The sequence below is a fragment of the Meriones unguiculatus genome, chromosome 17 (genome assembly GCF_030254825.1).
Source record: "Meriones unguiculatus strain TT.TT164.6M chromosome 17, Bangor_MerUng_6.1, whole genome shotgun sequence".
Taxonomy (NCBI): Eukaryota; Metazoa; Chordata; class Mammalia; order Rodentia; family Muridae; genus Meriones; species Meriones unguiculatus.
The window spans coordinates 26,617,347-26,631,110 of NC_083364.1; the positions used below are offsets into that span (position 1 = coordinate 26,617,347).

At 49.1% G+C, this 13,764-nt stretch overlaps 1 pseudogene; it reads right to left on the bottom strand.

Moving 5' to 3' along the window:
* Positions 1 to 904: 904 nt before the first annotated feature.
* On the bottom strand, positions 905 to 2,410 carry LOC110566233 (heme oxygenase 2-like; annotated as a pseudogene).
* Positions 2,411 to 13,764: the final 11,354 nt, after the last annotated feature.

The window sequence follows — 13,764 nt, forward strand, 5'->3', positions numbered from 1 at the left end:
TGGGCAGGGTTGTGAATCACCTTTGCCTGCGGAGCCATCTCTCGGTCCCTAATACTTGTTTTTGGCTAGAAGCCTGAATGTCCTTGGTTTTGTTTTAGTCGGAGGTTGAGAATGCTGGGAGGGATCGCTGGCTTCTTGTCTGGTTGGTCCTTATCTTTCCTGCCTTTGATACAACCTGAATGAGCACTGAGAACCTGTAAGTGAAGATCTGAGCAAAGCGGAGAGGCATGTGGATACCCTGCAGGAAGGACGGGTGGGCTGACCAACTGCATCCCAATGGGTGCCCAGTTTCTGTCCTAAGTCCCGCAGGAAGCCCTACAGCGCTCTCTCCTCTTAGGCTCCTACACAGACTGCTAGAACAAAACTCTCTACATTCACCCTTCCATTTCCTGTGATTTACCTTCTTCAGGTTTGAGAGACACGGCCTGGAAGACACTGGCTTGGTGTAGTTTTGGTGGCCATTGATTGTGTTGGGTACCTTAGCTGTGAGCTGAGCACGCCTGATGGAGGACAACACTTCTGCCTTGTTTCACCTATAGGCATATGGATATAGAACATTTAGAAGTTTTACAACCTTTGGTTGGTTAAAGTGAACACCTTTGTATGCATAACACATACACCTATTAACAAAACCAAACAAATATATTCCTTGGAGCATGCTAAAGGGCATAAGCTTTTGCTTGGTTTGGTTTTTCAAGACAGGTTTTCTATGTGTAGCTCTGGCTGGCTTGGAACTCACTCTGTAGACCAGGCTGGCCTCAAACTCACAGAGATCTGCCTGCCTCTGCCTCCCCAGATCCGGGATTACAGGCATGCGGCACATCACCTAGCTGAGGGCACAGCATTTTTTTTTTCCCTAGCATCTGGCTTTTATTGGTTGCTTGCTTTCTCAAACCGAGCATTGAGAAAGTCACCTGAGGTGGTAGTGTTAGTCAAAGGTGGAGATGGGGTGGAGCAGGTCACTTGGCATAAGATGCAACAGGACAGGTCCTTCACATGTAGTACCAGGCAAAGAGTGCAGCAGCCACGGCCACAGTAGCAGCTAGAATAAGCTGAAGGCTAGGCTTCCTCAGCATAGCCATGGCTGTCCGGAAGGGGCAGGTGCTGCCTTCCAGGGAACCTTTGTCTGGCTGAGCAGCATAAAAGGGGCGTTTACGTACATCTCCCTTCCCATCACATATGGGGAACCCGTCCTCCAGGGTTTCTCTTGCCAAAATGGAGTCAGCCTGGTCCAGTTCATTGAATACCTGCATATCATATTCAAAGGCTTTGTTGGTTTCCTCCACCATCTTCCCTTTGGTCTTCAAACTTGGGTCCAGGGCATTCATTCTGGCCCGGTAGAACTGCTTGAATTGGTGGTACTTGTCCACATGCTCAAACAGGTAGAACTGGGTCCCTTCCCCAGTGCTGGGGAGTCTCAGTGCCTGCTGGGCCACCTTCTTCAGCACCTGGCCTCCCGAAAGATCCCCATATAACGAGTGTAAGCATGGGCCACCCGCAGCTCCGGCTCATTCTGCCCCACACAGTGAATCTGATCTACATACTTCTGGGCAGCCTCAGAGCACTTGGCCTGCTCCTCCCTGTTTTCACCAAAGAAATACTCCATTGCTCCGGCCAGCGGAGCCTGTTATTAGCGGGGGATAGAAGAGAATCCGATCCTGTGAAAAGATGGGCTGAGAGAAAGAAATGAGTCCTGTCAAGGACCAACTTTACTGAGCAGAATCAGCTTTTATATAGGGTTCAGGATGAGGAAGTAGGGTGGGTGAAACATTACAAATTCTTCTCGGCCAGGGGCCTGAAACATCTTGTGATAAGCCATGGTTCTGTGAGCACATCTCTGCTGTTACCAAGCAGTATGTTTACTGCAGGTAAGGGAACGGGCATCTCCAAGCAATATGTTTACTGCAGGTAAGGGAACAGGCAAGTTGAGGCAAGTTGGTGAGCTCCTTCAGGTGGTCTCTGAAGTTGGCGAGTTCCCTCAGGTGGTCCCTGACACTCCATGTCCTTGATCAGCGCTTCCTCGGGGTGTAGCTCCATAGGGAAATACAAGGGGGAGAAGGCTTGGGTGGTCTTCATTGCGGTCCATTTCCTCCCCAAGGGCAGAGTATGTGAAGTAAAGTGCAGTGGTGGTCAGCTTAAATAGCTCCTTCTTAATGTTTCCTTTCAAGAAGTCTTTGACAAACTGGGTATTTTCTGCCCGGCCATGTGATTCCTTGGTCCCTTCCTTCAGGAGCTCGGAAAGGTCTGCCATTTTGGTATGGTTTTCCTTTTCCGGGGCCATGGAGTTCTTCTCTGACTCATCTACCCCTTCTGAGGTCTCCGACTCTGAAGACATTGTTGCTGAGTATTTCCTGCTGCCTTCACTCTGGTCCCTCAGCACCTCTGCAGGGCCGTCAATCTCCGAGTCATGGACTCCGGGCACAGCTTTTTAAGACAACTTGAGGACCACATACCCATACACAGCCTGGCTCTCCAAAAGACCGACACTATGTATTGGTCTTTCAGCCCTCAAAACTGAGCTAAATCAAATTCATTTTTTTTTTATGAAGTTAAAAAAAGAGCTTTATCTGGCCAGGATGGTAGTAACAATCCTGTAATCCCAGCCCTTGGCAGCAGAGGCAGACGGATCTCTGTGAGTTCGAGGCCAGCCTGGTCTACAAAGTGAGTACAGATCAGTATAAAGATGAATGTTCATTAAATAAGAGCAAACATGGGAAGGCACAGCAGCAGTGTAAGACCTGGGGGTCTCACAGCTCAGAAGTTCAATCGCGCCCTTCCCAGAAACTCCCCCAGACCAAGACTCGTTGCAAAAGCAAGAGGTTTATTAAACATTGTACAACGGGGTCACCCCTGCTGGTCAGCAAAGAGTGGCACCGGGAAACAAAGGCCTTTAGGTTTTTAAAAGAAAAATTGCGGGAAATTTGAAGTTGCAGTTTTGTCAATTTAGGATTGGATGAGGAAGCTATAAAGTAAGATAATTGGTTAGTCTTAGGTGCTCAAGCTTGGCCAGTCCTGCCAAGTGTGGATGCAGCTGCAATTTAAGGTGGGGGTGGTTAGCTCATCCTTGAAGATTAGGGGCTACAGACTTTTGGCTGGAGGTCAAAAGCTACTCAGAAGAAGTCTAGGTTCGTTGCTAAGAAACGCTATCTCAAGGACAAGGGTCTGGTCGTTCTTTTGCTGAGTGAAGGTCATTGCTTGCTTGCCCTTTTTTTTATATCTGTCCTCACAGATAGGGTCACATTCCTTCACTCTCTGGAAAGGTACTAAGAGGCTTTAGCTTAACCTGGACCTAAAACTCAAAACTATAGGCTTTAGAAGACATATAGGTTACAAAGTTAGTCTAACCCTTTCAGCAGCAAGAGGCAATCCAGAGAGGAAGTCCCTGGGGCCCTGCCTCTCCAAGGTACACCCACTGAAGCCTTGCAAAACAGTGGGCCATCTCCAGGAAGCTGCAGCTTCCTGTGTGGCATCCTCCCTGATAGGTGATCCATAAATCTTGACTGAGCAAGAGAGTAAATAAAGCTAATTGCGAAGACATTTATTAGCCTTGGGTTCCACCGCTAGCAGCACATAAACCAGACACGGGGGTGATGCCTGTAATCCCCGAACTCAGGAGGTAGAGGCAGGAAGATCGAAAGTTCGAGGTAGTGACTGGCTACACTGCAAGTCCGAGGGAGCCTGGAACACATGAGACTCTTCCCAAAGGTCACCAAAACAAACAAACAGACAAACAAACCTCCTACCTCCCAAAAAACAAATGTTGGGTGGTGGGGCGTGGTAAAATCCAGCAACTAAAACTTTAAGGGCAAAGAGTGATTGACTTCTTCAGAGGCAGGGAATCCGGACTCCCCTAAGGTGTGTGACAGGTGCTTCTGGGAGCAAGGGAACAAGAATGGGGATGGTAGCTCTGGGCGGGAGATCACAGCCTGGGATCTGATTCCACAGAAGGCCTTCAAGATGGCAAACAGCTCCCCTCCCCCCCCCTTTTTCCCCAGATAGATTGCAGCTCTTGGGAAATCACATCTAGGCCTTTTGTTCTCCTTGGTGCCACCTCAAGGCAGGAATTGGGCCTAGATGCATTGCTCAAAAGGGGAAAAGAAAACCGAAACTAAACTAAAAATAGGTGATTCATCACTCTTCTGGGTGGCCCAGGGCGGGAGAATGGCTGCTATCCCTTAAGTAACTCTCCTGTTCAGCTTGTTGATGAGTGGTTTCTTCCTATCTGGGACAAGGCAGAGGCAGCCAGGGGCCAGCTCCCACTGCTGTGTAAAAGCAAGGGAGATCAGCCACTTTAGAGCCCTCTGTCTCGGACGACAGGAAGGGAAAGGAACCTCACACAGTAATCTCAGACATTTGAAGATGGCTAGGTGTGGCGGTGCCTTTAATCCCAGCACTCCGGGCTGCTCTCTGAACTCCGGGCTAGCCTGCTCTATGTAATGAGTTCGAAGCCTCAGGCTATAGAGCTAGACCCTGTCTCCAGAAAGAAAGGGGGAAAAAAAGATAAACACATAAAAGAAAGAAAGAGAAAAGCTCCATTTGAAGATTTAGTGATAGTGGCCTAGGGTTTCCACACTTTTCCCCTCCTCCCCACCAGTCTCTGGGCCCAAAAGACAGAGGGCTTCTTTTGGGGATGTTGCTGGGCTGTTCATCGGAGAGGACTGCTTGGACATGAATTTAAGCCAATAGAATGTCCATATAAGTCGCGGGGTGTTTGGGATCCCAGTGTAGCACTGAGCCCCTTTCTCAGGGTGAGCTTTTAAGCACAAAAACCAAAACCATATTCTGAATAGTTAGCTAGATGCAGAACCCATAGGAGCTAAAAAACAAGGCTAGACCATTCAGAGTTTTATGGCCTAAAATGTACTTCCGTCATGGAGTCAGTTGCGCTAAGGTCTGGGAGCCTGTAATAGGAGATGCATAGGCTAAGCCTTGAGGACCTCCAGAGATCACACAGGTGGGAATGGAGCTGTGCCACACAGTGAGCATGAGTTTGGCCACGGGCAGAGGCAGGGACAGACGGAAGGAGGTTTTGCTATGTACCCACGGTTGTCCTAGAACTTGCTCTGTAGACCGGCCTTGAGGTAATCCTTATGTCTATTATGCTAGTGCAGGGATTATGGGTGTGAGTCACTAATCTCTGCTAAGAAAGAGTGTCACGGAAGACTCTAGAATCCTTCCCAGAATTTCCAGCTTTGGAGCCAGATAATCCTGGATTTAATTGCCAAATTAAGTGAACTCGGTCAAGTTCTTTGAGCCCTGGGCTTCCGTTCTGCTTCCTCACAAGGGCTACATGGAGAAGCAAAATGCAGTGAGGATGAAAGAGCCTTTGTATGGTACTCGTAGAAGGAAGTGATGGAGAGACGGACCATTCCTCTCTAGACTTCATAACACCCCACGCCACCCCAACTTCTAACATACGCTGACCTATTCCTCATGTTTCCTACTGTCTCTAATTTTCAGCTCCCCATTGCCTTAACCACCCGTGTCTGGTCCTTACCATCTCCCGGGTGCTTGCCACTAGATGGCAGGGCAGGTCTAGCTGAGAAAGAGTTGCTTGAACCTCAGTCCAGGTAGATTTTTTTTTTTCAGGGCATTTTTGGGGGGACAGAGTCAATGGAGCTAAGTGGGGCATATCCTAGACCTCGACCACCTCTAAGGTCACTTTACAGACAAGGACCTGGAAACGTCTGTGGGTGAGCACAGAGCCGCACTTGGTTGGGGTGGGAGCCAGAGCAGAGGCAAGCGTCCTTAGTTTTAGCTACAGAGGAGGCAAGGTGGGTCGGTTGCTTGAGCCCAGGAGAGCAAGGACAGTTTGGAAACAATCGTGAGACTGATCTAAAATGAAAACAAGCCAGGCTCAGTAGTGCACACCTTTAATCCCAGCACTTGGGAGACAGCGGCAGGTAGATCTCTGTGAGTTCAAGGCCAGCCTAGTGTACAAATAGAGCCAGGGCTACACACAGAGAAACCCTGTCTCAAAAAAACAAAAAACAAAAAAAACCAAAAAACAATAAACAAAACAAAACAAAAGAAAGAAAGAAAAAGCATTTCTGTAAGGGGCTGAGGTGGTGGCCCCTTACTGAGTTCCAGCGGAACCCACGTGGATTCCCAGTTTACATTCACCTGTGTGTGAATCCAGATCCAGGGAAGTCTGATGCTTCCGGCCACCTCAGCAGGCACTTGCACTCAGGTGTTTGTGTATTGAAAATGCTAAAAAAAAATAAATAAATAAAGAATCTCATAGATTAGAAATTCCTGCTTTATTGGAACCAGAAATGAATTTTCATAGTACTAAAGGCAACTTGCATTGTCAACATATCAGTGTATGCCTGTTTTACAAAGAGGCAAACAGGTCAGAAAGGTCAAGAAATTTGCATAAGGTCACACAACTAAAAGTAACTTTCTTGAATGAGCCTGAACGTCCAACTCTCAATCCCAAACCGTGTCCATAGCAACGCCCTGCTTCCAGGGTGGAGGATCAGTTCCTCGAGCCTAGGCTGTGGTTTCTCTTCCTGCTTGAATCACCCCTCTGTAAAATGGGGCCTCAGCTGCAAACCAGAGAGAGGAAAGAATCTGAGGACTTCCCCCCCCCCCCGTATGCCAACGGCCTAGGGAGAAATCTGAGAACCACGTAGGGCTGTCTGTTGAGCAGACGCAAGCTGAAGGGGCCCTGCTCCACCCTCGGGAGCCTGGACGTTCTGAAGAGCTTTTGATTTCTAATGATACTCCTGTTGGCCCTCTGTCCGTTATCCTCTGTGTCCTTCCAGTCTGGGCTCAGAGGTGAACTCTGTGAACTGCCAGAAGGGGCCTTGCTACCTCTTTGTTCCCTGACAATGGCCGTGTTAACAAAAGACAATCAGAGGCAGGTGAGAGTTTCTTTTTAACATTTCTGAGGCCAAATGGGGATTTAACATGAAAAGCAGAGCTTTTCTGCTTTCTGTCTCCAAACGTGGCTCTAGGATGCTTTTGGCTAGCCAGGACTCCGCTGAGCTTGGATCCTATCCAGGGGCTTTGGGGGGATGGGGCAGACAGTACAGTTTTTGTGGGCCTCGTTTTAGCAAGGGATAGACATTTGGAAGCTGGAATGTGGCTCAGTTGTTACAGTTTGGGGTTGCCCAAGCCTGTAATTCAAGATCATCCTTGGGTATATAATGATGTTGAGGCTGGAGTCAGCCATGTGGGGCCTTGTCTCCCCACATTATTATTAAATAAATAAACTAATAACTTTTGTTGGAGTTGGAATTCACTCCCTAGGTGTGATCAGCTCAGGAAGCCAGGCTGCTCAGGCCACACCAGCTAAGTGCAGTTTCTTTACACTTCAATCAAGTCAGATTGACACTTGAACACATGTGTAATAAAGGAGAGCTTTGCTGGGCACAGGGGCACGTGGCTTTTAGTCACAGTTGGGAAAGCTGAGGCAGGAGGGATGCAAGTTTAAGTGTAGTCTGCTTAGAAACAAAAAACAAAAAAACCAAAAGCCACCCACCCACCCAACCAACCAAAATACACCAAGGAAAAAGACCATTCTTTGAAACCCTTGGCCCACTTTAAGGCAAGCTCTGGACTTTCTCCTCTCTTGGTCCTTGTAGAAGCTCAGAGGTGTGTGTGTGTGTGTGTGTGTGTGTGCAGCTTTGTTGCTGCTGCAGGTAGGACCTAATCCTTCTGTGGCCTCAGGTCACTGGCTCCTTATCAGTTGCTCCTGATCCCTGAGGCTATCAGCACAGAGACGGTCCTCAGCGGCTGTTGTAAAGTTCTCTGGCCTGCAGTTGTTCCCCGGTGTGTATGAACATGCATTTTCTTTTCCTGATTCTGCCATATGCGGAGTCGGGAGGGTGGGGAATGCTGGCTTCCTTCCAAGAATCCAACAACTCCATTTTTTTCCGAGACAGGGTCTCTCTGTGTGTAGCCTTGGCTGTCCCGGACTCGATTTGTAGACCAGGCTGGCCTTGAACTCACAGAAGTCCGCCTGCCTCTGCCTCCTGAGTGCTGGGATTGAAGCGCTAGTGTGACTGACTCAGCAGCTGCATCTTCTCAGATCTCTAACCGGAAATGCGAATGTACAGGTTCATGGTGGCTACAGGGTTTTTTTCCCCCTGCTTTGGTCATATTATGTGTCTTTATTTGGAAAGTAGAAGACATAGGGTACTGAAGGGAAGGGTATGGCCCGAGAATGGTAGCTAGCACAGACTTTTAATGCCAGTATTTGGGAGGCAGAGGCAGGCCGATTGCCGGCTTTGAAGCCAGCCTGTTCCACAGAGCGAGTTCCAGGACACCCAAGGCTACACAAAGACTATCTAAGTGGAGCCATGGGCTGGCTCTAAAGCCTCCCAGATGGACAGGGCTGCTGGAGGCAGAACTGACCATCCGGGAAGTGACCCCTCTTGCCATCTTCTCTGTCCTACGGCAGCTCCACAGACCTCTGACTAGCAAACTCACCACCATCCTGCACTTCTTCTGGATGGAGACATTGGTACTCCCTAAATTCCTGTTCCTAGCGGTAGCACTTACACCATGTACCAGCATTCCCCCATGTTTTCCTTCCTTCCTTCCTTCCTTCCTTCCTTCCTTCCTTCCTTCCTTCCTTCTTCTTTCCTTTCTTTCTTTCTTTCTTTCTTTCTTTCTTTCTTTCTTTCTTTCTTTCCCTCAGGGTTTCTCTGTGTAGCCCTGGCCGTCTTGGACTCAATTTGTAGACCAGGCTGGCCTCAAACTCACAGAGAGTGCTGTGGCTGAATTCCCCATTTTCATCACCAGCAGTTCCTATACAGCTCAACAAGGGTTAACTCAAGGCCAAATCTCTCATACACCAACTTCTTCTGTTTTCTGTTTTTTTTTTTTTTTTTTTTTTTTTTTTGGCTTCTCTTTCTTCTCCATCTTCTCCTCTTCTTCCTGTCCCGTTGAGATAGTGTCTCACTATGTAGCAATGACTGGCCTGAAATTTTCTCTGTGGACTAAAAACGGCCTTGAACTTGGAACTATCCTTCTGTCCTCCTCAGTGCTGTGACTAAATGCTTGAGCCACCATACCACGCCGGTTTTCTCACTCCAAAAGAATGAATTCCTTGAAAATTTCAAACAATCATTTTGATGGAATCTATACCCCATTCCTTCCCTCTCACTCCTTCCGTGTAACTTCCTGTCATTATTTTTAGTAATCCTTTGACTTCAATTTGTGTTATCATATACTGCTGGATGTGGTGCCATCCACTGGAGCATCGCCAAGCTACGACAGACCTCAAGAAAACGGACTCTCCCTCCCCAGAAGCCATCTATGGTTTACAGCTTCTCAGTTAGGGGTGGGAGCTCGTGAACCTGCTTCTGCTCCACACTAGAATGTTGACTGGCTTGACCTCATTCAGGCCTTGAGCAGATCAGCCTCTCTTTCGTGTGTGCGTGCCTCCATCCTGCCCCCCCTCCGCCCCATCTCCGGTGTCCCTCCCCCCCCGCCGCACACACACAGGGTTTCTCTGTGTAGCCCTGACTGTCCTGGGATTCACTCTGTAGACCAGGCTGGCCTGGAACTCAGAGATCTACCTGCCTGTGTCTCCCCGGTGCTTCGATTACAGGCATGGGTCCCCACACCCAGCTCATCTTCTTCGTTTTTAACAGGCACCTTTCTTGAGTGTAGGCTTGGAGTCAACACTAATTTCTCCTGGGTCAACCTCCAAGTCCGTCACCGCCAAGACCTTTCTTCGAAAGGCATATCTTATACTTTGAACCTGAAGGAAGTACTCTTTTTGTACCCATTTCTAGAAGAAACGAGGCCTGCTGGGCGACAGGGCGGAATCTGGGTTTTGGGGTCTGGGCAGTACGGCTCATGTGACCACGAGGCTGTCCCACATCAGTGCACGCTGCCCACGTGGGTCCTCCTTGCTGTTCTACGCCCTAGGCGCCCCCGCCTGGGGTCTTTCCCCTTGGGAATGCTCTCCTCTTCCTTATGTCACCCTTTCTACAGAGGCCCCGCCCCCCCCACTACCACAATAAAGAAACTGGATCAGGACGTAGCTCTCTGTTTCAGTCTCGCTTTCCGTCTGTCAAATCTCTTGTTGACTCTCAGTTCCCCCATGTCTCAGGGGCGTACTGCTGGCTCCCACACAGCCATCCTGAGCACAGACGCCTGCGAATGCCCTTTGCAAGCTGTACAGATGCAAACCCCTCTGGTGTCTTAAAGCAAAGGTACCTCAGCACGGCACGAATTTCAGCAACGCTTGCTTGCTCATTCTCTTGAGCAAATGCCTCTTTGGAAACGTGAGCTTTCTCACCTGGAAAGCCGACAGACTACCCCTGCCTTATAGGCTTGTTGCAGGGGATTAAACACAACAGCGGTTTTTTTTGTTTTTTTTTTTTTTTTTTTTAAAGAAGTGGCCACAAAACGCTGGTGTGTCCTTCAGCCCTTGATTTTTCTTCAGCTGCTGGTAAAACATTATTTCTGCCTCTTATCAGAAGGGGAACAGTCCAAGATCACACCTCCCCTCTTCCCCCATTCTCTGAAAGAAGGGCATCTCCTGCGGTCTCCACGGTGTTGTTTACCAAAGAAAACTACTGTGCAGGTTCCTTTGTGTTACCGGAGGGAACCTCCACCAACAGCCCCAAGCCAGTTCCGAAGCTTCGGAGAATTTTGCAGGTTTAGCAGCTCTGTGACCCCTTGGAGTGCTTGTTCAGCTGAAATTACTTGAGTCTGGCACAGACCTTCTCTTTTGATTTTGGCAGCGCGTGAGGGAGTGAAAAAGCTGGGTTAGTGTTAGGGCTGGGATTAGAACAGATCATACTGTTAACACTTCTCTCTTTGCTAACTTTATGAAGTTCAAGAAAAGCTTTCTGGGGAAAGGCACCAATTTATTTGCCAAAAGCTGAGATGGGCCAAGGGAGATGTAGTCAGCATTTGGAACTGTCTTGCCTTAGAATTTGACAGCCAAGGAGGGAAGAATCTGCTGCGGAGCGGGCGACCATGTGGGTAGTGTGTCAAAGGAATTTGGAAGGATCTGGGATGAACAGGCTTGGCTCCTGGCACTCCCACCCCCACAGCGTCTCTCAAGCCAGCTCTCACCCTCTTCTAGCACAGAACTCTGGCCAGGCCCTTGTCATCCTCCCCAACTAGGGGGATGATGATGATGATGATGATGATGCACCTCCTTGTCCCCTTGTCTGTCCTAAAGACTGATCTCGGTTTTGATGACGGTTGTACAAGCCTCCTCAATACTTACTAAGTCAAAATGTCACTATTTAGCATGGTGGTCAAGCCCCTCTCCCAAAAAGCCATCTTACATTCTCTCCTCCCGTCATCCCTTATTTTCTACCAATGCTAGTACCGGCCAGCTAGGTCCGAGCCACCCTCCAGATGCGACACGACACACCCATTCTAGCCTGCCTACTCTCGTCCCTCTGCCCAGACTGCCTGCCTCATGTCCATCTTTGCCCCGTAGGCATCCTTGAAGACCACGTTCGAATACTGCCTCTTCCGCAAAGCCTTTTTCAACTTCTCCGGGCAAAGCTCATACCCCACTGGCTTCCTCGGCGACGCCCGTATACTGCACTTGCGTTGCCAATAAGGGACCTTGAGGGCAAGACTGTGCCTTACTCATGATTACGCACCTTCTACCTTGTGCCAAGGGCCTTGTTCAGAATGTTCCTTTGTTACTTGCACTCTGCCGGGACAGACTCCCATGATGCCAGGGAAGAGCCAGAGCAGTAGGCTGAGTTTGTGACTACGTCAGACTTAGTGACTCTGTGGTCGCCTGCCATTGGTGGCTACTGCCTGTGGGTGGTCTCTAAGAAAGTGCCCCAGCTGGCAAGCATTTTAGCCCAAGTTTACTGCATTAGTTCCTTTACTGTCACGCTGTGTCCACAGACATGAATGGTATCCGACAGCTCCTTTTCTCCTTTTCATTCACTCCAGGACGGCAGAGCGTGGAATGGTGCCACCTACTCCACGTGCTCCAGGGTGGCCTTTCCTTCCTCAGCCAAGCTCTCTTCACAACCACTCCCAGCATGTGACTGGACTGAAATCTAGTCAAGCGAAGACTGATCGCCATACGCAAGTCATCTTTATTACATGGCGGATGCTCTGGGGACTCAGGACACACACACTGTGCTACTGAATCTGGCATGGAGGTCTTCGTGGGCAAAAGTCATACATAAAGCATAAAGCTTGATAGGTCTCAGCAAGTCTGGGAGCCTCGTGGTAGGCTATCCGGGGGTAGGTGACGATAGAACTGAACATTAGAGGCTGTGTAAGAATTAGGTAAAGGTGGCAGAGGGAAGCCAGAGAGTCTTAAACTACCGCAGACATTCAGAAGTGGACGTGGGAGCGAGGGGGCTATCAGTGGGAGAAGACGCTGGCATATAAGATGGTTTTGGAACGTGAGAGATGTGAATAGAATTCAGACTGAATAAACATCTGGGCAGAGGAACAGTGTGAGGAAAATGTCATGATCGTCTCCAAGAAGGTTGTCCTGGGACTGTTAAGCAGTAGGCTGTGGGAGAGGGGGGACTGGAGAGAGGCAGTGGTCGAGGTGATGGAGGATCTAAATGTCTCAGGAGAGCTCATTGAGAATGACATGGTGCTGTGTGTGGGGAGGCAGGGGCACGCAGATCTTTGTGAGTTCAAGGCCAGCCTGGTCTACAAGGGATGTCTAGGATATCCAAAGCCTACACAAAGAAACCCTGTCTCAAGAAACCAAAAACAAACAAAACAAAACTAAACTAAACTAAAAAATAGACCGACGTGGTGTGACTTGCATTTTGTCGGGGGTCTGAGGATCTTTACAGACAGTGAGATCTGCAGACGTAGGGACAAGAGCTCCGGGGCTTCCTGACCTCTGTGTTAACTAGAAAAGCTCAGCAGGCTGCTCCCTTCTTTCTCTTCTGTTCCCACGCTGTCGTGATCCAGCTGACTCACCTAGCAGCAAAGGGGGGGAATGTAGGTAACCTGGGAACTCATGACAGTGACATGCTTCCCAGGAACAAGAAGTGCTCTTCTATCTGGAAAAACTATTCAGTAGACAGACCTCCCCTGAAGGAACAGCATGAGCTCAGCCTTCCTCGCTGTGCGCTCTCAGAAAGTGAAATTCTGTGCATAGAGCCATTCTGATGAGCCAGGGACATGCTGGGAACAGCCAGGCTCCTGGACTCGCACAGATCAGCCGGAGTCTTATGCCATAGTCCAAAGGAGAATACTCTGACATGGCCTGTTGTCCTCCACTTGAGCTCAGGTCCTACCGTCATTGTCTCTTAGCTCCTTAGCCCCAGGTTCAGCCAGAGATGAAGGACTCGTGACAGGGCTGGTAAACACCTGAGTCCTGGGGGTCTTGGCCTCGGGTTTAATATCAGGTTCCTACGCAGGACACATCAGCAGGGCCCTGGATTCGGCTCTTCCTTTCCTGTAATGATGCCATTTTCATTCAGTCTCCAGCTTTGTGATTCTAGGTTGTCGCTAGCTCCACTAGGCTACCTACCTATTCAGTTCATGTCTAATAAGAAATGGGTAATTCTCTTGTTCGCACAACCATTAGTAAAAGCCTCATTCTATTCTACTGTCTTTAACCAAAATTATGTGGCCATTCCTAAGCCAGCCATAGCAGCAATGGTGGAAGGAGCTGATGGGTCTGGGTTCCCCGCTCCATTCTTTATTGCTAGTGTCTTGGGTACTTTCCCGGCTCCTGTGACAGAACACCTGATCAAAGTACCTTTAGGAAGACAGTGTACTTTGAGCTCATCGTCTGAGGGCGCTGCCCACCATTCTGGGGGAGGTGTTGCAGCAAGAGGATTA